The sequence below is a fragment of the Lepidothrix coronata genome, unplaced genomic scaffold (assembly GCF_001604755.1).
Source record: "Lepidothrix coronata isolate B3197 unplaced genomic scaffold, Lepidothrix_coronata-1.0 Scaffold70, whole genome shotgun sequence".
Lineage (NCBI taxonomy): Eukaryota > Metazoa > Chordata > Aves > Passeriformes > Pipridae > Lepidothrix > Lepidothrix coronata.
This window is the reverse complement of record NW_016690250.1, coordinates 4006002-4031177: the sequence shown is the minus strand read 5'-3', so window position 1 is coordinate 4031177 and position 25176 is coordinate 4006002.

Below are 25176 nucleotides of genomic sequence, written 5' to 3'. Positions count from 1 at the left end.
CAGAACTGGGCCCAACACTGATCCCTGGGGGACACCACTAGTGACCAGCTGCCAACTGGATGCAGCACCGTTCACCACCACTCTCTGAGCCCGGCTCTCCAGCCAGTTCCTAACCCAGCACAGAGTGCCCCTGTCCAAGCCGTGGGCTGCCAGCTTTTTCAGGAGTATGCCGATATATGTATAGCCAAAGCCCAGTTGTTTATATCAGAGAAATGTCAGAAATACACTTCACAGTTTATGATACTGTAATCAATTTAACACGATTGTGTATGTTTCATGGTGGTTTTTTCCCCCCAATCCTAATACAATGCACTAAAACCAACCCTTCTTGGATGTAAACATGGTATAATCAACTCAAAAGTTATATTATACTTGGGCATTGAAAAAAATCATGTCTGAAACAGTTGCTGAGAGAATAAAGAATTGTTTTTGTCTCACAAGCTCTACAGTAACTTTATTACTCAGACAGGCAGATAAAGGGGGAGGGTTTTTTCCTATATTCCACTGATTCTGTTTGGACGCAATTCTGTGCAATGTGCTCTAGGATGACCCCTCTTGAGCAGAGAGGCTGGACCAGATGACCCACCGTGGTCCTTTCCAGCCTTGCCAATTCTGTGATTCTGTTACTCTGATCTACTCAAGCAGGAATGTACATTTCCCTCCAGTATGTTTCTCAGTTTGCTTATAACAGTGATTTGGGTGAATGGAGATGGAGATGTTAATTAGAGGCCAACAGAATTAGAAGATGTGCCTGAAAGATTCCAACAGCACTGCTCCTTTGAGCAGAGTGCAAAGGATTTACTCAGCAAGGGGCTGTGGCTGGGAGCCTCTGTGAAACCATCTGTATTGCCCATAGGGGCTGTGCTCTGACAGGGTCTCGGGGGAAAAATGGAATAAACACATATCCAAGGGTCCCTTTTTTCATGTACCTTTGAATAGAGATAAAGTAATCTGTCTCAAGTTACCTGACTGAAGCTGCACAGCCTGATATTCCCTCCTGTGGGCTACCCAATTGCCATAGAATAAAAATGTTGTGTGCAACCTCATTAGCCTAATTATGATTTGGAGACCACAGCCTGGGTCAAGAGGCATAGCCTTGGTCAAGAAATGCAACTGTAATCTGAGAGGTGACAGTGGATTTACCAAATACTTGTCTCCTTTCAGAGACCAAAGTCCAGCTCTCCAAGCATGTTGTTACTCTCTGTGCTAAGACAACACTCGTTTCTGCCAGGAAACAGACATATCATTGTAAGGTGAGTGTGGAAAATTATGTACCACAAATATGGCAAGGTGACTGGATAAGGTCAGACAGATTCATTTTTATTAAAACTGATGTTTGTTTGGATGAAACAGTGTAGCAAGTATGAGTGAACATTGTCACAGATACCAGTCTGCTAATAAACTGTGAAAAGATACTGAAATTCCTGTATTCATCTCTTATTAATAGCATCATAACCAGGCATAGTGACTTTCCCTCCCTTCCTTTGTGAAGAATATTTACTGATATCAGTTTTGACACTTTCCATCTTTGTTCTTTATAGGCCATTTAAAAACAAAGTCTTTAAAATTTGATCAATTGTAGTAGGCTTACATGAACAGGTACTCAAAGGCACATGGAGAATAAGATTTTATGCCCTGATACATATACATCACATAGTTTCCAGAAGACTTGGAACACCTAGAAGGAAATAGAGGTATTAGATTGTGATGTCTTTAGGTTTATAAAATACTTGTGGATGTGCAATAGTCTACCTTTTTTATTTTTCTCATAATTAGCTGGTATTTCTCTTTCTTATTTGCCTGCCAAAAGAAATTGGATCAGATGTCTGGTTTTCTTTTATTTGAATTATTTCATTATTCATCTAAGAAGTGTTTGGCAGGGTGGGTAAGCAGAAGAATAATGAAATGAGTTGAGAAAGTTTAATAAACATAAATAAAACTTGAAAACAGCAGCTTAGGGTTTTTGCTCCTTGGATGACCCTTTAATTACTTCAATTTTTCATTCCTGTATGTAAGTATGCACTGCAACAAATAGAGTGGGAGAGGTAGTGAGGGGAATAAAAAATGGCGTGAATAAAAATTGGCGTAAATAAAAAGGTAAAACTAGAAAAAGATAGAACTGGACTTGACCACTTGAGTGAAGAAACACCTTTTGCTCTAACTCATATTTGGTAAATGCATCTATTGAAGAACAGGGTGAACTATATCCTCCTACATTTGAAAGCTTGCTGGTTTTTAAAGCTGAATAAAAAGTATGATCTAGATCTATTTCTCCTTCCTGTGGGAGACTTGACTTTTTGCCCCCTGGGTGGAAGCTGTGGCTGTAGAGGGGTCTCTAGTTGCTGAACCCTACAGACATGCACTGGCTATATTTTGAGAAGGTTTGGTTTAGGATGAAGAAGTTACCCCTAAGCTGAAGATCCACTGCATTATCCTGCATTATCCAAAAGATTGTATTTGTGAGGGGAGAGCACATTATGAGACTACAACAAAGCAAAATCATGCTAGCAATCTGACAAGGGAGAAAGAGAAAATTAGTATTGTTATCAGCCAGAGGGACCAGCTGTTGGGTGCTACTGGATTCAGTGGCCTCCTTTTTCTCAGCAACATACTTCTGGGAAACCTTTACTATAGTGTCTCCTATTCCTATTGGAAACATCTGCTTTGTATCTATTAGAGTAAGGGTAGAAATATGGGCATCTTTCACTAGTGGATGGGATTCTGTTTCATAATTTCACAATTTCTCTTGAAGAAGCAAAAACCCGCTTGCAAAATTCCTATTACTTGCAACTATGGTTAGAAATCCAAATCTCCTGACATGAGAGTTGCATCGTAAAGGTTTTTTGCTTGTCACCTATGGTCTGTATTTCAGATATGTGCTAATGCTTCCACTGTTTGCCTGCCAGAGGAAAAGTAAAAAGAATAAATATTTGTTGATCCTGATGCCTTGGGTTTTCCAGGTTGATGTACCCCTGTCCCTTCCCTCCAACAGAGTTACTGCCCAGTAAGTGTTTGCTTTTTCACCAAGCTTTTGTTGTTGATTATATTTGCATTACTGAAACTTTACATACTTTTTTCTACTTTTTATCTTTCCTTCTTTCAGAAGCCTGGACTATCTTTTGCCTATGCAGTTTTGCCCCAAAAAACCCAATCCTTACTTTTGTGAGACTGCAGGACCAGTTATTATTGGGTGAGACCAACTTGTGGGGAGAGTGTGTGTGTGTATGTGTGTATATTTGTGTGGACGGGGAATGGATGGATTGAACCTCACAGAGGTGGGCTGGTGTCATATCCTTCATGGCAGGCCCCTGGAGTCCACATGGGGAAGCCCCGGAGTAGCTGTCAGTCACAAATAGCCTGGGAAAACTGTAACACACCACACCTCCTGGAGACCCTCACCCTGCTCAGACTGGCAGGGACAGTGAGGACACTGCCCTTCACCCTGTGCTCGAACCCCAGAGTGGCTTGTTGGTCAGAGACCCCACCTGGAGAGGTTGGTCATAGGGACCAGAGCTGATAAAACCATAGGCATATGTTTGCCTCGTGTCATGGCCCTGACACTTGGACGTGTGAGAGCTGGTCTTCTACAAGATTTCAGAGGTAGCTATATAATCTGTCTCTCCCTCTTTCTCCTTCTCTCTTCTTGCTCCCTCTGCTTCTCTTTCCTTGCTCCTTTCTTGATGTTTGGGGTGATTTGGAGCTGGAGGGATTGGATTTTGATTTAAATGTTGTGGAATTGGTTGGATTTTACCTTAAGTGTTGGTTTACTGGATTTCGAGGTAGGTGTTGTGGATTAATAGTATATGCAGAATCAGTATTGTGGTGGAACATTTTGTCTAGCTTGTATGGTGTCTTTTTGAACTTTGGCCAAGTCCTCTTATTTACTCTCCCAAAATAAAAAAGATTTTCCTTGGGAACAAGCCCGTGGCTTATTCTCTTGATGCTATCTTGAGGTTAAAGAACCTTATGTCTATATTAAAGTAAAATTCGTAGCCAATCCTGTGAGCCAGCACCTCCAGGGGCTGGAATTTTACAACAGGTGAATTGAGGGTTCTGACTGGCACATTCGAATCACTGCAATTTAAAAATTGCCAGACTGAGGGTAACCTTCAAACAGAAGGTGCAAAAGTTTCAGTTTTCTAGCAAGTTTTTTACAGACTTGAAGCCAAGAGCATTCACTGCAAACTCATTTTGCTCCCTCCATCTTCAAGGAAAAGCTGATTTGATACTTTGTGAGAGCAACATATATTGACAAACAGAGACCGCAATCTTCTTTATTAATGACTACAAGGTTGTGGTGTTAAAATTTGTCTCAGTCTTCAACATACTGCAAATATATTTCTGCATGACAAGCCTGAAATTGTAGTAATACTGTTTTCTATTATGTTGTAAATTGACCTTCTACAATAAAAAGGCAGCACAAGAGGAGAGCCTGGATAATACTGCAGTTGCTTCTTGGATTTCTCAGGGACTTGGTGGTTCCCACCTTTGGACCTTGTGAATTTTGCAGCTAATAAAGAAATAATAAATACTTTGTGCAGCTTAAGTTCAGGGTAGTTTAGATCAAAACTAAAAGGGGACTGTGACAAAATGCAGCTGAATTTTAAATTAGTATAAGACTATTATGACTACTGATGTCTTGAATCCTAAATTCTGTATTAAGGTCAAGATAATGGCTTAGTGTTTTATGAGCCTTTGTATTCTGAGCGGCACCATCTCTTTAATCTTAACTTTGCCTCAAGCCAAAATAAATCTCAATGTTGTAAACTCTATTGCAACATAACTGCTCTGTTCAAGAATGATCATTTTTTCTAAATGTCACTAATGTCTTGCTGTGGCAAAACAAGAAAGGAAATCTTACTCTTTCTCATGAAATGGCAAATCTGAAAGTATTGTAGCTTTTCTGTGTGAACTGAATCTTTATTTTTGAACATTTTATCTCCAGCATTTTGAACTGGTTCGGTTCTTTTCATCACTGCATAACTCAGGTTAAAAAGAAAACTGACTGCTCTCTTCAGTGGCATTCTTTGAATGTGCACAGCTTATTTGTTTATGCATCTGCCATACCCCTAGACATATTTGAATAAATCAAGATTGGACTTCATGAGCATCTATCTGAATGTTTGAAAAAGAACTGCCTTGATCAGGTGGAGGGAGAGAAAGTAGCAAGTAGGGTATGAATTTTATTCTGTGAATGTTGCAGCTCTGTAGTTTTGTTGCCTGAACCAAGAATTTGTAAGACTGTGCCTTTGCACAACACCTAGCATAACAGATATGTCAGGAGCCCTTCTGTAGTGNATTTGTAAGACTGTGCCTTTGCACAACACCTAGCATAACAGATATGTCAGGAGCCCTTCTGTAGTGGTGCTACAGTTCTTTTTTTTTTTTTTTTTGCATTGGCATGTATATATTCATCATCTGTTCCTTCTTTTCAGGATCTTAAAAACTGGGAGAGCATTTAGAAATGCAGGTAAACTACTTCACTGTTACCAGTTAACTGTGATAGAATTTGTAATCTCATGCAGCATTCTTTTATGAGACACAGGGTACATCCTGGATTGTTTTGCACATTGATTTCTATGTTGCCACCCATTCCTTGAAAAAGCTGGTAAAAAAGTGCATGGATGTATAGGCATAATAATTATTTGCCAAAGTCAAACAAACAGTAGGCAATGTTTAATAGTCAATTTAGTGCTTTGGACTGTCAAAAAAAAATATCATGGGGAGAATGCATTTTTGGAGTCTATTTTTTTTTAATAAACAATAATTTTATATTCAGCCACTCTCATATCCTGAATGCCAGTCTAGTGAAAGATGTCCCTGTCCATAGAAGGGAGAGTGGACTAGGTGATCTTTAGAGATACCTTTCAACCCAAACCATTCTATGATCTTATTTAGTCTTAGGTCATCCAGTCTCCCTCCACAGTAGTAGAGAGACACACCACCAGAGGATGATTTTTTGTATCCTAAATTAGTCTTATGCTTGGTGGCATAATGGAAAATATAACTGTCATCTTAGCAAATGGAAATCACTTTTGTAAAGCATTTGTTATGGGAACATTCAGGTATGGGAACATTCACAGAGGGAAGTCATGTTGGTGTCACTTTAGCACAAAACACTCTGAACCTGGAGGAAAACCTTACCTCTCATAATAACCTTCTTTGGTACATGGTAAACAAAGTTTTCTGTGTGTTTTAACTGTTGACTATTGCAATCAAATTGAGATCCTTGCCATTTGCCATTCAAAACCTTAATGGGAACAGCAATCAGTATCCATCTCTTGTTTTGGTTTTTTTTTCACTTGGAACTGCACTGTAAAGCCCTGGCTTTTATCATCAATTCCTTGAAGCTCAAATCTGCTCTCTAAATGCAATAAAATGTTATTTAATGCTCTTTCTGATGTATATTTATATCTTCAGAATCTCTGTAGGGTGGCTTTGGTCATCCATGGCAGATATTAGGTCTGCCATTCTTCCTTTGACTCCTTCAACTTGCATCTAGGAGGGTGTTAGGATAAATTGCTCCTTTTCTGCTGCCATGCTTTGCCATAATTCAACTTGTAGCAGAGCAAAAGTGCCTGTCGGTGTATGCTTGTGAAAATGACTCATTAGAAGTGAAAAAATTATTCTGGTATGATGCACTGGAAAAAGTTCTTACCTCCATGGAGGTATTGCTCAGCAAATTTAAAGATGCTTTGTGTTTACTAATCCAATTCATTCTGTTAAAGCAATAAGATTATCCAAGGCTATTTGATTTGTGCATATTAAAGAATTAGTTTTGTTTTTGTTTTATTGTTACAAGAGGACCTTGAGGTAAAAAGTTTTTAAAAAGCCCAATAAAAATGTGTAGTGTGAAATATTGCCCTTTGGTCTGGAGTGCAAAAAACTGTGCACAGCAACATTCAATCTCAGCCCCTGCACCAAGTGAATTTTGTTTTATTGTGATTTATTTTTTTTTTTTTGTGAAAATGGAAGTGCTTTCAGATAAGCATCTGGAATGCTGCCACCTTCCTCTTCATTGTCTTTCTAACCAATTTATGACATAAGAGCTTCTGGGTGCAGAGTGCCTTTTAAACAATTTTGTACAGTGTTAGGGCAATAAGATTTAGCCCTATTTGAGATCTGCTGGAGTTACTGTGTTGCTAATAATAATACTGTGGAAAAGCACTGTTAAAGCTTAAAGCCCCTGGAGACTTCATGTTAGTGATGTAGGCTGGCTGACAAGCTTACCTCTGCAGAGATTCTGATTCATGCTTTTAAGGCAACCTGAAGTCTTGCTGCCTTAGACATTTAAACAGTGTAACTTAAACCAAACTTATTTATGATGATGGATATAAATCTCTGCCCTGGGGAATAGTTACCGTCAGGACCCTGACCCAGATGGGCCAGTGCCTTAACTGATTGTGACAGCTACTGTACTTCTATCTATCAGGTATTCTTTCCAATCCAATTGCAAAGGGAACTGATTCTAAGAAAACCTTGTTTAAAGTTTGTCTGATGGTAGAACTTAACCGCTGTTGACGTAACCAAATAAACTGGTAGTAGCTCACAGAGAATAATGCTTATGACAAAATTAGCTGCCACCACTGAATATAGCCAGCTGTCAGGCAGCTGCTGGCTTCTGCCAGGCAGAGCTGCTGTGTACTGCTTTGTGAGCACCAGTTTCTGTTATGCTATGGCAGGAAAATGTTTTGTGGTGGCCAGTGAAAACCAAGACCAATAAATGCTCTCCTGTGTTTGTGACTGGTCATGAATTTAGAGGAAATATTTCTGTTTCCTGCTTGGCTGAGTGCAGAGAAGAACCTGAAAGAATAAGCACTACGAAGCCTGCAGTATGCCAGTGTGAACATTTACAAAAACTAGTGTAAAATGTGCTTTTTGCCTACATTTGTGCAAATAAAACACAATTGTTCCAGTCTTGAACTAAAGCAAATGTCAAAAAAACATAGAAATTCTGCCTTTCTTTCCCCTGTGCAAAGTAAAATGTTTAATAGTCAATTTTTATCTTTAGTACATGACCACCTAGGCATAGAGACGCTGTTTTTAAACTGACTGAGTGATAACTGCGTGTTATTCCCTGAGAAGTTTTGAATGTTCAAAATCAAATGAAATAATAGCTGTTAAGAGTATTCCTAGCTGCTTTTTAATGGCTGAGCAAGTCAATGGAAAAACAAACCAATGAATCAACAGTAACAATACCAATGGTGAGTGGAAAGACAGGGAATTACAATTTGCTGGACACTTTTTTGGGTAAAATGGTGCTGTGCTTACCCTGTTCTTATGCTGTTCCCTTTGTAGGGAAGCAGTCACCCCAATCAAGATTGTCTAACACAGGCTGGAGGCAGCATTTTGGGTTTGGTGGACCTGGTGTATCCAATGTCACATTGTGTTGTCCTGTGGGCTGGCAGTAGAGTTACGTAATACCCTCACTAAGTAAATAGAGATGTATGCAGAATATAAGAGTCACTGTTGGACCAACAGTATTGGTCCAGTGTTTGGTCCAGTTTGGACCAAAGGTACATCTACCCCAGAATCTGGGCTTCAGGAGTGGTCCCTGTACGAAATAAAAGCAGCATATATGTATATATATGTATATATGATACCTCCCTTTGATAGATTCCTATATTTCAACTATTTTCTGTTTAGAAAGTCTTTTGATTTTGCTGGGTTTTATCTATTTGGTAAAACACCTCACACACCCACTATACTGTGAGGTAATTCTATCCACTGCAGGAAGAAACCTTTCCCTTTGTTCACCCTGGCTCCTGCCAGCTTCTTCTGATATGGCCCCTGGTTCTTGTACAAGGAGAGACACTGAGCAGCCAGTCCCTCCTGCTCTCTCCATGCCACTCCTGGCTCTGCAAACCTCTGCCATAAACTGGTTTGTTTCTGTTTCAGGCTGAAGAATCCTACACTAAGCAGCAGTTCCTCATTCCTCACTGCAAAGCTCTCCTTCATTGCTGTTGCTATCTTCAGAGATTTCTCCAACTAGACCTTCTTTGAGATGAAGTGATCAGAACAATTCATAATATTCAAAGTGTGGGCAAGCTATGGATACACAAGGTGGTGATCTGACTTCTCTCTCTCTTTTTCTTTTCTTTTCTTTTTTTTTTTTTTTAATTGCCTTTCTAGTTTTTTTCTAATATTTACCTCATTTTTTTGGACAGTGGTTTTGTGGAACTGTCACAGCCTGGAGATCTCACTCCTGAAGACATCCTAGAGTCCTTCATTGTATGTGTGAAATTATGACATATTTTTCCATAGATTCATAGCTTTAAGTTTATCTCTGTCAAATTTCACCTGCCATTTTATTGCGCAGCGCATACATAGTGGGGTGTGTAGAGAGTCAAGGGGGCACCCATCGGCTCACTGGAGTTGCCTGTTGTGAAGGGGCCTTGGTGCCAGCTCAGGTGTTGCGATTGTGTGACTACTAGAGTGGCTCCTGGATGGTCAGGCATGAAAGTTTCCCTAACACAGAAATCATAAGTCAGTGCAGAACTCCAGCCAATCTCTCTGTAGCTGACCTCTCAGGCAAGGAAAAGAAGGAGATTAGCTTTGCCTTTCCAGCCCTTTGCGAACCTGTACTTCAAGGTGGCTGGCAAATGTGCCTTAACTATGAAAACTTCTTAATTATTTCATCATAGATTTGTTTGTCTATATTTTAATGTACAATAAACCACATCAATTTCACTACGTTTGAAATTTCAATTTATAACTCAGTATAACAAATGACCACCCAAATAAAAAACTTTATAGTTGATATTCAAGTATAAATTAATTGAAATAATCCAACTCGCTTTTGAAGTCACGGGTTTTATTGACTATTTTGAAAGGAAAACTGAATTTGAATATTTTAGCTCTTGTAATAGTAGTATGGCCAGTCTTCGCGAGCGAAGATTTGGGAAAGGTCATTAACCCTTCGAGCCTGCACAGTGGATTTTTTTAGGTGAGACCCAGTGTGCGCTGAACTGAGCCCACCCTTTAATCCTGAGGTTCATCTGCCGGGGCCGAGCAAGCTTGGACAGTGGCAGTGAGGGTCTCAGGACGTAGGTTTGTTTAGAGTGACCTTCTCTTAGATGGATTGCCTTACAGGGCTGACGAGCTCCATCTGCCCGGGGGCTGGGAATCGAACCCGGGTCGCAGCGGTGAGAGTGCTGCACCCTAACCACTAGACCACCAGGGGCCCCTAGCTCTTGTAATATCTCAAATATTTGAGCTCTTGTAATATCTCAAATAAAAAGTCTATCTTTCTGTCTATTATACTTTTTACCAAAGCAACTATATTGCTTTTACACATGTTGATATTTTGGACAAGTTGCTGGCCTATTGCTCACTCTTCGGACTGAGAGATCAATTTACTATTTTCATGGTGGTCTCTTAGGCTTTTGGTTTGTCTGCCTTTAAAGACAACAAAGTAATTTGCCAGCCAAGAAACTAGGTAGATATATATCTACATATCTACACATCTATATCTAGATATAGATGTAGATATAGATATCTAGATAGGTAAAATCATGCCTATCTGTGTATGTATTTATGGCAGGAATCTTGTGGGATTTTTTGTTTGTTTTTTGTTTCTTTTTTATTACCATGACTTGCCTGCTTGTGTTTGTGTGTGAATGTGTATGCAAGGGCAGGGAGAGAACTGAGATGAATAGACAATATAATCCTTTCAAACATACTGTGCATACACATATTCATTTGGGACACTACTGCATCTCACAGGCAGGTACAAGAACCCTCAGTGCCTATAACTGGGGTAGTGAGGTGAAGACAAAGGACCCTACCAAATGTAAATCTCAAGGGTGTTTATATTTTTACTTGTCCCAGCCTTATTACACACTCTTTTTAATTATCATCACTTAAAGATGCAATTAATTAGATGTATTTTAACTGCCTGTGTTAGAGGGGAATGATCCAGGACCCTTCACTGAGCTCAAAGGGGAAGCAGAGTGAACGGCCCCATGGGCAGATCCTGATGCTGTGCACCTCACATCTGCTTCTCACCACTGGAGACACTCCCAATGCTCGTCTCTGTTCTTCCTGTGGCCTAATATTATGAAACAGATAATTTATTTTCTTAGTTATTACTATTGATCAGGCATGTTGCTCTCTTCCTTTGAGGCTGCAGAGAGAAATGTCTTTTTTCCTTTGAGCTAGTGAGTGCTGCCTGCAAAGTGAAAAGAAAAGCTTTTTCATCTTAGAGACAAAAAACCTTGTTTGCTGTGTCTTATAGGATATTTAATGGTTATGAAGTCTGTGAAAGACAGTATGGAAATAATTTCAGAATAATATGCAAAGGGCTTTATAAAATTATTTTGGTACATACAAATAAAATATGTGATTGTAAACAGTTATTATAGTAGTATTATACTTCAAAGCAATTGTTTATAGTGGCACATGAGTCTATTCATATTTCTACACAGGTATTCGACAGAGCAGCGCTGTTACATGTGCAATGGTTAGAAAACACTTTCCTTGGGGAATATTAAATATGAGGTTACTGTCTAGGACACAGTTCACAATCTCTCCTTCTTTCTCTTTAAACAAACCCACATGAGATACAGCATGCTCATCTATGCATTCTGCTGTGGGAAACAAACCATAAGCTGGCCGTACAGATTGCGTATTAAGGATTTTAGCTACCCAAGCTGCAAGTAACATAGCTAGTCATAAACCCAGGTAAGATTAATGACAGGAGGCTGGAAAAATTTTCTGTGAAACCGAACAACTTTGGTGGTACTAATCATTGTTATTCATAACAGGTTAGTTCTAAAAGCGCAACAAACACTGTTGCCAAGCTTGCTAATTCCCTGAGCTTGTTTACCTACTTGTTTAAGAAGATTGGATGCTTAGTGCTGTTTATTCATGTTCCACTCTATCCTTTTCTAGGGTTGGTTTTGATTTTTACATGTTTTCCAGAGCAAGTGGATATGTTCCCTCTTTGCACCTCTTGACATGGCAAAACCCACTAAGAAGATATAGAAATATAAAAGAAACTCTGCAGCCTCTCGAACAAAGGAGCAATGCTGTAAGGTTGGAGATACTGTTGAGGACCACGAATCAGAATCGGAATGATTTCAGGAGTGGAAAAAGATGTACAGCGATTGAAAGGACTTTATGATACGGACTTTACAGTTCTTATGTGTTTATAAATATACACATTGTATGTTTCCCCAGGATTTGTATTTCCCGGGCATGCCCAGGCATGCTCACTTCCCTGCTTCCCTCTCTGATAGGCTGAAGAAGCTGCAGAGAGGAGACAGCCACCGTTCGCCCTTTCCTTACCCTGTTCCTCCCACGTTCCTCCCCCTTTTGCCTGTGTCCCTACCCCGATTTGTCCCCCCGTTAGTCTGTCTCATGCTCCACCCCATGTTCTAGCCCTTTTCCCACCTGAACTCATAAAAATCCCGTGCGCACCTCAATAAAGCCTTCCATCTGCACCACTACCTTTACTCCGGACTCCTCCGTGCTGTGTCACGGTCCCATCCCCCCTGGGACCGTGGCAAGATACCTTTTTTAGGAACTGAGCAGAGACAGTTATGCTTTGCTTAGCTTGCAAAGAAAAGTTTTTTAAAAAAGAAAAATAGTTTTTTGGGTTTCCTTTTTTCCCCTGGATCTTCAGGAAAAAAGTTTGTACTAGGCTCATTTACACTGGAAAATTCACTTCAGCCTTGAAACATAAATGATTGCCTTATGGTGACTGTGTAGTACATTTATAATATATTTTCTGTTTTTATATTCCTCTTACTTCCATTTTTTTGATGATACCTGAAATCATAGAAGATTTATGAAATAAATTATATGACAAATTAAATTGTGTCTAATTCCTTTAACTTCTACACATACTAAGTTTTTAGGGAAATGCAGATGTTTCTTAATTATCATTTCCCCTCCAGTTTTCTTTTAATGTCTCCATATTATATTGCTATTCATATTTTTTGGTAACAGGAAAAGAATACCAGCAGAAAAAGATCATGATGAGCTAAGAGGATGGTTGTCTACTTATACTACTATAGCATTCAGAAAGCCTAACCAGAGTTTGGTAAAGAATATTTTTTAAATTTTGGATTGATTTCTCAGAATTCAAGAATCTGATTTCAAGTCAATAGAAAATAAATAAATAAACCAAACCAAAATAAGGTTATTTCAAAAGCTGAAAAAAAAAATCCTTTGAATGCCGTCTGTTTTACCTGAAATTAGCTATTTCATGTAGGACTCAATGAATTTATGAGGATAAACAATGTTTAAGGAATGAAATTTTGAAGCATGAACCTTTTGAAAAAAATTGCCTATTGGAATATGTGAAAGTGAATATTTGAATTTGAATGAGTTTATTTGAATAATATAAATATTTAGATCACCAAATCTCCCCTTTTCTTCCACCAGGAAGTGATTTATTATCCTAAATTCTAATTGTCTTTCATGGTTTTGATATTGAAGTAGACTTATTTGTCAGCTGTTGCTCTGTACTCCTGCCTTCAAGCTAGGCCCTCTTCAGTTTCGACAGGACAACCATTTCCAAATTGAGTCACTGCCATGTTCTGGGCAGAAACTAAACCAAAGGGACTTCCCATGCTCTCTTAATAGTTATTTTTAATCTGACTCAGGAAATAATCCAAGTATGAGTAACAGACATAGCTGGCTCATGTTTCTAGTCCTTTGATATTGAGCAAGGAGGCTGACTCAAAGACCCTAAATTAGCTTTTGCTCTGAATTGCTTCATGGAAGAGTTTGTCCCTCTACACTGGCTTAAAAAAATCCTATAAGACTAGCTGGATAAGGTAAAATATACAAAAGTTAGCCTCAGAGGACTTCATCTTCCTTTGTGTGTTGCCCGTAAACTTTAAGAAAGGGACTTTGTGCATACTTGAGTGGTAAACTAGCATGATGGGAAAGGATTCACAAGAGGACCTCTTGTCTGCTATCATGGTAAATTAATAACAAAATTTAATAATAACAAAGAATTTCACATTTGAAGCAAGTTTTTCAGATTAATAAGAATTATAAAAATATTTTGCTTAAGAAAATACAGTGGGCCCAGGTAGAGTTCTGCTTAAAATTCTGAAGAGAAGCATCAGTAAAAATCCAAAGGATCACGACCAAGCCACTGAAAAAGTAAAAGAAATGAAAGCTTGGCAGCAGCTAGAATAACCAGAACTGTTGTCCTTTCTTCAAATTCTGATCATATCAATAAATTTAATGTCCAACATCGAATACTGAGATGCTGGAAGAATGGGAGAAAGCAAAGAAACCCTGACAAAATCTCATCAACATATCTGAGCTACTATCTTACCCTTAAATTGAATTCCAGCACAGCATGATGTTCAAATGACCCCTTCATAAAGAGACTGTCAAAAACTGCAGTATGTGGAGACCTGTGCTGGCCTCTACTTTCTCTGTGTAATATATACCCTGAAGAAAGGAAATAACTCACAGCGTAATCAAGTTAGATCTATAATTTCTAGGGTGTTTCATGCTGTCCTTTCAGATAATGTAAGGTCAGTAGATAAATCTAAAAAAGTAAAATGTCAGAACAGGCATCAACCTTGTCTTCTGTAAAAAGGGATCTTGACATAATCCAAAACAAAGATTTATAAGATCATGTCCTTGAAAATAATGTTACTGAATTTTAAGATAAAAATTTTCCAGAAGGGTTTAGCATGGATGACAATCCACCTTATTATGAACAAAGTCGTAAGAATGTCTTGTTCCCTCCCCATTCCATGGGTTCAGCAAACATAGATCAGGTAGCAATATCAGTGTCCAGAATTTGGACCAAAGTTTATTTTTTCCCTGATTACTTTGTTTATTGACAAATAAGGTTTCTATCCTGATTCGTACTACTGTTTATATCTTGGGTCAGCTACTGATGATGCTGAGGTAGGTCTCTTTCCCACTTGTAACTGTGTAAATGAGCTTCTCCTAAATCTGGCAGGCTGTTGTATTTTTGGAATGTAGTCATTATTCAATATGCTTTTTGGAAAAATGTGCTGTGATCAGAGGTATCTGTAAAAGAAACAGGAAATTAGAAAGGTAAGAGTAATGCCTATCATAAGGCAAAATGACCAATGAAACTTTCTACAAGGATGGCCACGAATCTTTACAATGCAAGGCTGCCATTGGAGACTGGATTGCTTCACTGAAAAATGTCCTGTCCTCTAGAATTCTGTTACACCCCATTCCACAATATTTTTAGCAACCAACTTCTTTTGGCTGATTTTTCTTTCTATGTATGGTTTTTCAGACCAGCATTAACTGAGAAGCATGGACCTGTACGTGTATTACAGGAATTGAGATGTGAATTTTGGTCTTACCAGAGCCATAACTTGCAAATGAATGAAGAAAGTTACATGCCTAAATAGCAGTAAATAAATGGATGTAAATACATACGTACATATATATGTGTGTGGTTAAACTAAAAATAGACCACCAAAGTTTTATCATCATTTTAGACAGCTGCAGTGTTCATTACTTTGAAGCCTTAATTTTGATGCTCTTCTGTTTTGGTTCAAAAATAGAAACAAGTCCCATTTTGTGCAAAGGTCTTCAGATTTGGTTTCTATTCCTCAAGTCAGATATGGAAAACTAGGATGAGACTGTTCCAGTTCACTGGTGCTCACAGGCTGTATGAATAAGCTTGTATTCTACATGATATCTAGATGATATCACATACAGTTCTATACCATGTGTGCTTATAATGGGGTCTACTTTGACATGATAATGTGTAGTTTTCAGTTCTTAACATCTGTGAAGAATCTTTTGTCCTGTAGTCCACTTGTAGAATATGTATGATCTAACACAAGCAACTGAGATTATTCCTTTCTGAATGTAACAGGCCTTGTATTAAGACCAAGCTGCTTTTCCAGGCTTGTACAGAGAGCAAAAGCTTTTAAGAGTGCATGTGAAAGTTTGACAAGGGCTCTGATAAAAATCAGAACCTTTGAAGTTCATCAATTGCTATTTAGAATAACAGGAATAAGGACTATTCTTTCCTTTTAATTAGCATTGGCTGATGGGTGAAGCACTAAGAGATAAACTATTTGTTGAAGCTTAAGAGTACACCACAGAAGTCTGAGTCAGTATTGTTACATGAATGCATGAATGAATAACAATGAAAACCGTATAATGAAAAGTTTTTCCTCTCATTTAATTCTAATATGCCATAATGGAAGCTTGTGTGGTATGAGAAGCCTTTTCATATATAATTATATTGTTGAAAGCCCCCCAAAAATGAAAATTGTAAATTCTGAAGGCCACAGAAGGACAGATAAATGAATGGCAAATTCCACTGAGTGTTTTATCAGCTTCCTGCCATTCTCTGAACAGTGCCAGATAAAACCCCCAGTGCTTAAAGGTCTTGTGAAAGGCTGTGCATAAGCTTGTGAAATGTGTATTAATTATAGAAAGTACATCATAGTCTCCTCAAACTTCCTTCAGTTTTCTTCAAATATGCAAACACCTCTAGCATTTTCCTATCTGGCCAAGATGGCTGCTTTTAAGATTGAAATTTCTGAACTGTCTTTATGAAATTAATTGGCCAATGGGCCTTATTATTTGCAAATAGACTTTTAGCTTATCTCTTGCTGGTTTTCATATCTTTTTCTCTTTTTTACAGACAGAGCAAGTGGTGAGCCCTTCACTTAGTTCAACAGATACTACTAGAAGATACTGATCTGAATAGCTTAGACCTCATCACAGGCACTTGGGCTCAATCTTTACATGAAGGCTATTCATGTCACCAATTTTCCTGTTTCATAATATGAAATCAGGGAAACATGCTATTCGGTCCATTCTAGAAAATTTGAAAATTCTGTATACTTCAGCATTTAGGAATGTGACATTAGGTAATGAGGAGGAGAAATAACCTAAAATATTTTTTTTGTAATCTCTTGAAACAAAATTCTAAATCTGAACAGCCACACACACACACACGCACAAGCACAAAAGAAAGAAAGAAAGAAAGAAAGAAAGAAAGAAAGAAAGAAAGAAAGAAAGAAAGAAAGGAAAGAAAGAAAGAAAAGAAAGAAGAAGTGGAAGTTTGTTAATTTCATAAGCTGAAATTTTTCAAAGATTAATCATAGCCTGTTCTGTCCTACTTTAACTGTGGCATAGCCAACACCTGTTGGGAAGAAGTGAGAAAGACCTTCCCTGAAATTGTTTCTCTTGGAAACACTGAAATACTGCAGTTATTGGTACACTGGCTGGGCAGTGAAGTCAGGAATGTGCTGTTGCTCTTAGCTGCTCCTACTGCTGCCCTCAGAGGAAGAAGAGGGAAAGGGAAAGAAGTGCAGCTGGAATGCAGACTTTTGGAGAGAAAATGAAAATAAATAGGGGATGAGTCTGGGGAAAAATGAGCAAGGATATGGAAAAAGTGATATCAGAAGATACCAGAAAAGCATATGGAAATGGGAGACTTGAGCTGAATGGAGATGGCAATTGAAATGAATTGTATGTAGCCAGTGGAGGAAATATTCTTGCAGAGTTCAAAACTGAGAGAATCGAGTTGAAGTCTGTTTGTCCACAAGGCAAGCTTATTCCTTCTTTTTTTTCAAGTATTTTTGAATGTTTTACAGCAGTTTCCTGGACTGAAGCAATTACTGGTTGGCTTGGTTGCTTTAGCTTGTTTTTGGTTTTCTTCAATGAAGTTTTTGTTACTATGGACAAAATTCATTTGTGTCTCTCTAGCATTTAACATTGAATTATCTGTTGGATCCATTGCAGATTTTTGAATAGTTTTGGTGTCAATATAAAATTATGTTGAGTAATAAAATTAGTGCCAGTAGCTAGGGGTGCAGCTGCAGTGCCAGTTGCAGGTTGAGCTCTTCGAGGAAGGAATTGGCAGGAGCCCCAGGCAAGAGGCTTGGAACTGGTGCTCACCCTTTGCACAACAAAAGGCATGGGGACTTGTGGCACTGGCCAGGTGATAGGACACTTGGAGACACAGCAGGAGCTGATGACCCCAGACCATGGCATACATAGACTGTGAGGGTATAAAAGCCCAGGGATTCCTTGGTTCACTGTCCCTTCTCGAAGGCACCAGCTTAAGCTGTTATTCTGTTGCACCATGATTAAGTTCTTTCAAGGATCCAGATGTCTGAGACTCTGCTATGGGAAACTGAGGGTTGGGTCAGTAAAGAAACCCTGTCTGTGAGAGTGTGGGTTGTGTAGATAGTCAGGAAGGGCACCCATCAGCTCACTGGAGCCTCCCACTGCAAAGGGGCTTTGGTCCTAGCTCAGGTGGTGTGAGTGTGTGGCTGCCAGAGTGGTTCCTGGTGACTGCCAGAGTGGTTCCTGGATGGTTAGATAGGAAAGTTTCCTTAACATTTACATTGTTACTGTAATGAGAATGCATGCTACATTGCTATTCCTACAAATGAGAATGTCAATAAAATATGTTTTTCTTTTGTTGATTCTTATGTGTAGAGAAACTCTGCTTTGTGATGCTCTTCTTAAATGGTTTTACTAGGTTCATGAACTACTGTGTACATATATTTTCTCTTTCTTTTAAGGAGAGCTGAAAAAAAAGCAATTTCCCAGTTTTGCAGTAGTAGCATGAATGTGAACAGAAGCAGCTTTTCTCCATCACAGTTAATGACATGTTTATGTTGCGTATGCATTTCAATTTTATCTCTGCTTACATTCTTGGTCATTTCCTCTTTTATGTTGACATATGAGAGGCATGTCACCTTTGTCTTAACATTAAGGTATAAATTAGGCTTTTTCTTTGCATCAACCATTCCCAGGTTCATGCAGGTTAAGCCAGGTAATGCAGCTTCTGTTGATCATCATCACAGCGCAGTACTGTCCTTACTTCTGCAGTACTCATGGCTTCTCTGCATATGCCCTGTTGTTCAAGATTGTCCTGTCTCTGGTACTGCACTTAAGGGATGTTAAAAGCCACAGCATGCAAGATCCACTGTTTCCCACATAACTACTGGAGCAAGGGGTTTATCATATTCTCTGTGGAGCTCATGGAATGGCTAATCACACCCACATACAATTTCTCTAGAATGACTTCAATGTCTGGGATGACGATATGTTCTGGGGTTTTTTTGAGAGAAGATCATTAACAATTCTCTGCAGTGACACATTGCAAATCAAAATAGGTTTTCTTAAGTCTTCCTTATATTTCTTTTCATTTGTTTTGCTAATAGCTTCACCCAAGAAGTGCAACAGTGAGTGAAATCTTCAGCTGGCTAATTGAATTTTCTTCTCTAGCCTGTGGTCAGACATATAGAGCAGTGTCACACAAATAGGGCAGTAAGTCAAAGTCTGGGAAGTCAGCTGGTGGCTCCAGCTGAGTGCACTGGGCTTTTTGCCTGCATGTAGGCACTTTGCTGGATCAAAACCTGGGGTAGGAGCCTTGGATCTCAGCAGGGGAAACAGCTCTGCCTCTGTGCTTGGCTTTTAGCAGTTTTTAGAAGCTAAATTTGATTGTAGGTTAATATTCACACTTTTAAAATCAAATATTAGGACTTGGATATCTCTACTAACGTGTTTTGTAAACTCCATTTACACCTTTGCAAATCTTAGTGGGAGTTCTGCATTCACTGTGAACAATAAAATGCTTGGCTAGCTTGCTCACAAATTTTTGTGCTTTGCCAAAAGCACTTAAAATTGAAACAATGATCCAGAACAAATGCCCAGAAACTGTTGGGTTTGTTTCTTTTTTTTTTTTTTTTTTTTTTTTTTTTTTGTTTGTTTTTGTTTTTGTTTTTGTTTTTGTTTTTTTCCTCTTGCTTAGTGCTGCTTTCCAGTGCCTCACCAGCTTCTCCCTGGAGAGTGGAGAATAAAAAGGAGGGTTCATGTAGTATTTTTCTNACAAATTTTTGTGCTTTGCCAAAAGCACTTAAAATTGAAACAATGATCCAGAACAAATGCCCAGAAACTGTTGGTTTTTTTTTTTTTTTTTTTTTGTTTGTTTTGTTTTTGTTTTTGTTTTTTTTCCTCTTGCTTAGTGCTGCTTTCCAGTGCCTCACCAGCTTCTCCCTGGAGAGTGGAGAATAAAAAGGAGGTTCATGTAGTATTTTTCTTATCCTGAACTGACCTCCTAAATTCTCTTTTTTCATCATCAACAGCTGAAGCAGGTAGAGGAGCTCTTGGATAAATTTTGTTATAGCTGATTGTAAATTGCAGAGAGCTGTCCTCTGAGTAAGACACTTAGGGTGTTTGTGGCTTGTTTAGAGGAAATTTCTGGTGTCACAGCAATACCCTGCAGTTTGCTTCAATTAGGTTTAGATTTGTTCCAGCAACACTTGCTTTGTGTAAAGCTCTTCCTTGCATAAATGTCTGCTAAGATTTTAGAGGGCACAAAAATATTCTGATTTCTCAGGCGGTGCCTAAGATATTTTGTTCAACAGATCTGCACTTTTAGAGCATGCATAGTAGTACGGAGAAATTGGAACACCGGGAATCCTCCAGTTATTTCAGGTATTCATCCTTTTGTGGTCATGTGTAAGGCCTAGGTGGGAAATGTCTCATATGCTTGATAATAAAACTCTTTCTGCCTTGGTCTCCATTGGGGCTGCTAAGGATTGACATGGAGATAACAACAGACGGTACGCCTCAGTGGGTGTCACTGAAGACACCCCTTTGCTGTAAGCTGGACAAAGAGGTGACTTCAGGCTTTACAGTGCTCTTGTAGGTAGCCATAGGGAATCTGGATCTGGATTTTGAGTAGCATGTTTGTTTTCCTGAATATTATTTTTTGCTATATTCAAATGACTAAGTTGGAACAACTCTTCTGTTAAAGCAACACTCCAGGCCATGGAGGAGCTGTAGGAGAATCTGCTTGGAAGATGCTGATCTGCCCTACTCCTCTGGGCTCTCTTGCTTGTAACACTTTTAGTAAAGTCTATCAGAACTGTACCATTAGTACTAGAAGTAGAGTCAAGGAAGCCAGGGAGAATGCTGGCTTGCACCATGGCTGTATTGATTGTTTCTGCAAGGTCATGAGATGTTTTTCCGTCTCTGAACTACCACCAGGGGCTATATGAACAACAAATGCTTCCCAGCAAACTGGGTAACTCTTTTTGAGCTCATGCAAAGAATTGTATGATGTAAAGAGGAACAAGACTGGAGATGCTCTTTCTCTGTCAGTTTGTGTCCTGTTAGGAGATTCATCTGCCTTAGAGATGACTCATCATTCATGCTAGTGTGAGAGATTACAGCTGCCCTTGGCTGCTAAGGCTGGGTCACCCAAAGAACACTGCAGAGATCTGGAGATAGTCCTTGTAATTTCTCCTAATGAATTAATTTCCATTGTTTTTTAAAAACAAACATTAACTTGCAGTAAATAATCTGAAAACCAAGCAAATACAATCTTTTGCATTTCAGAGGCCAGGTAGGAACATGACTTCACGTTAATGTTTGACTGGTCCCCCTCACTTGGACATAGATAGTATTGGGGAGACTGCTTTGCTGTCAGGGCCAGCCTAAGATCTTTGACATTTTTCTTATGCACCGAGGGTGAAGGTGTTTGCTGTCAGGGTGAGGTTTCAGATTGTTCACCGTTCTCTGCCATTGAACTATTTTAATAATTGAAAAGCTGTTTTTTGGGATGGCTTAGTGCAGATTGTCGGTTTTGTGTCATGGAAAGATGATGCAGCTGATGCTGATGCTGCTGGGTGCTGCTGGGGACCAGGATGTGTGCCTTTCATGGGGCAGCTGAATGGCTGCTTTTGGTGGAGGCTTGATCACAGGCTCTGCAGGCAGAAATGATGTGCCAAAATTAAGAGTCCCATCCCTAATGAGAAATCCTAGAGTTAGACCAAAATTCACAGATTTTGAAATATGGTTTTGAGCTGGCCCTGATAAAATTAAATTTCTCCATTTAGTATTTTATACTAACTTAAAAGTATATGCATACATGCTATTTTTATTCCTTTGGTTGCCCTAAAAGCATGACATGGATTGCCTTAATACATTTTTTTTCACTGGTCTTTATAGCACATACTTCCATTGAACTAAAATGGAATATTGAAAACCCCCCTAAAATTCTCATCACACAGATTTGTTAAGGAGAAAAACCCTGGATAAAATTATATTATAAAATCTTCTTGCAGTTGGTATTTCACTGTATTAACAATAGTGAAAGCTTATTATGAAACTTTCAGTTGAGTATTCTAACACTTCTATTTGTTTACTGCTACAACTGGCACTATATACTGATTTCTGCAGTAGTTCCTCTTTTCAAGTAAATGGGAATTAATTTTTAACAGTAAAAATATTCCTGCTTTGGTCTCCAGTTTGAAGAAAAAGTGTTCTGCAAGGAAATCAAAATAACCACACTTCTTTAATTAAAAGTAATATTTTCCCATCTCCCACGCACCCTTGAGATGAAATGACAGAAAGTTAAAAAGCTAAAATTTGTCATGGAAAGCTCTAATCTATATTAATTTCTTAAGCAGATTGTCACAAAGACTTGAAGCTCATCTGCAGCAAAAAAAAAAAAAAAATCAATTAAATTAAACAAAAAGTATTTGACACAAATTCAGCAATGATTATTTTTTTTTTCAGGAGGAGAGTTAATGAAATCTCAGCTATTTTTGATTACTTAGCTGACTTTCAAACTCACCTATCTCACAGGGCAATTGTGTTAGTGCAAGACCAAATTCTAGTATTGTTCTTGGCTTTGCAGAGAGACCATTTAATTACCATCTCAGGATATTTACATGAACTAGGGATCATTAACAAGGACAATTCTGCTTTAAGGTGTTCTTAATTTGGTTATATATAAAAGTCATCTGAAAGAGTCAAGCTTTCAACACATGGATGGAGTGATGTCTAATTTCATAGCTTATTTGTAACTTTGTTAAACACTACTTATGTGTATACAATTAATAAGTTCCAGCTCAGGTCTTCTTCATTTATTAAAGATGTACATGCTTAATCTGACACAGACTGGACCAGGCATCACACCATGCTGTCTCTCTGGGCACAAGTATCTTTTGAGTTCCAGCATCAGAGGAGATAAACCCAGTTCTTATCAGTGGCAGTGACTGTGGAAAGGAAAAAACATGGGCTGTGTGTGGGCAGGATTCTTTCTTACCCACTTCTCTCCCTTTGAGAGCTTTTGATGATCAGCAGCTGTCACTCATTTTTTCTGTAACCTGTTGAGGTTTTTCTTTAAGTCCTCACTTTTCAGTTATGTTTGCATCTTAGGGATTTGTTCCATACAAAGCCTCTGACACAGTCTCTCCTATCCATCCATGCATATACACTGCTAGTGCAGGTTCTCTTCACATCTTTATTTCTGGAATCCTTTCCTTTGACACCTGCTGTCTTGCCTTACTCACATCCACTCAAAATGTTGCTGCAAAGATAATTTCTCTACTAATTTGAAATCAACTGTCTCTTTCGGTTCCTCAGCTGCCTTCCCTTCTCTCTCAAACATGGGTCACTTGCCTGTATTTTCAAGACTTTTCTCGTGTATGTTTGTAAGGCCCCTCCTGCCCCCATATTCAGCAATTACCTCAATGTTCCTGATTCCTTTTAAAACAGAAAATAGCAGATTTTCACTGATAAAATGCTAGGAGCTGTAATTTTAAAAATTCGAGCACTCTATTCTGAATACCTTACAAAAGAAAAGGCATTTTGAGATTTTACAGGTTGCAGAAGCAGAACAATGTACTTTGTAAATAAATTCAATATAGTTTTCCTTATTCCATTGAAAAAAACACAAATCCAAAGACTAAGAAAGCTAACATGAGGGAGAGGCTTGGATTCAGATGGTTTAATCTCTGTCTGAGGTATGAAACACTCTCAGGTGCTCCCCTTAACCCTTAAAGCAAGTGCCCTTAAAGCATTTTGTAGGTCCAGTGTACAACAGTGATGTTTCATGAATGATCTGAGTTTTCTATCCCTTCTTCATCTCTCAAGGGAGTGAAAAATCCAGTCCAAGCATCCACCACTGCACTGACTAGTGCATTTACTTTCCAAATCAGCAGGAATTCACTTGCTAATTCACTCTTCAAAAAATGATTTATTCTGCAGAGCCATCTACTTTAATTACTGTTTGAGCTTTCTAAAACCACAGGACTGGCTAATTATTTTCATTGCCTCCCCTTGGTTGCTTATGCTGTATAGATCTGCTGTTTAATGAGTCACTCAGAAGCCAGAAGGACACTGAATTCCTGAAGTATAGGGTATCTAGACAAAAATACACAAGCAAATATTTCTACTGTAAGCAAGGAGATACTGTTTGTTTGTGATAAGCTGGTTCTGAATAATTTATTTTTAAGTTTGATGTGAGGTATACAGATTTTATCACAGGGATGAGAAAGGGGGAAAAAGGAATGTAGTGATGAGGGTAGTGATTTCATTCATTCATTTAATTATTGTTATTTCGAATATTGAAAGCAGAGCCTCACTGTGTCAGATACTGCTAGCATATAATAAGAGACAGACAGTTGCCGCAGTTTAGCTTCTACACAGTTCAGTAATGGCAAAGTTAAAATTTATTCTTTGGAGAAAATTGTACTTGTATTCACTATCTTCACATAATTGTACTTGACACATGGTTTTTTTCTTTGTTGCAGTTTCTACTAAAAGTTTACATTGCAAGCTGCTGATTTCCACTTCATGTTACAAATACAAATTATCCATACAGGATTTATTTTATTGGTGGATTTACTGTATCACACATGGGGCAACATGCTGACTAGCTGTGTGCAGAGCCAGCCATAGCCCAGGGATTTCTGTTTCAGAGTGGGGTGCAACACTGCCCAAACGTGGCCATGCTGCGTACAGGGCTGGCTGAGGTTGTTGTGCCAGGGATGCAGGTAGAGGTGACCGATGGGCTCCTGATGTGACTGTGGGCTCCCCGCTGCGCTGGCTGTGGCAGCAGTCTTTCCCCAGCTCACCTGCCAAGCTGGTGACTGTCTGTGCCAAGCAAGCTCGCCCGGAGCTTGCGCACGGGCTGATGAATCATTCCCATACCTCACAACCCTGGAAACACTTTATACAGATAAACTGCAGAGACTGTCAGTATAAGAAGAAGAAATCAGCTGGGACTGGGTTGCTGCTAATAAATTGTGCTGGACTTGAGAGACCCTGAGCTCTTGCTGAACTGTGTTCTTCAGAGCTTCCCTTGAGCCTACACTTTCTACCTTTTCCTCCATTTCCCAGAATATTCCAACCATCTGTCCTCTCTGATAATGTAGCATATGCTAC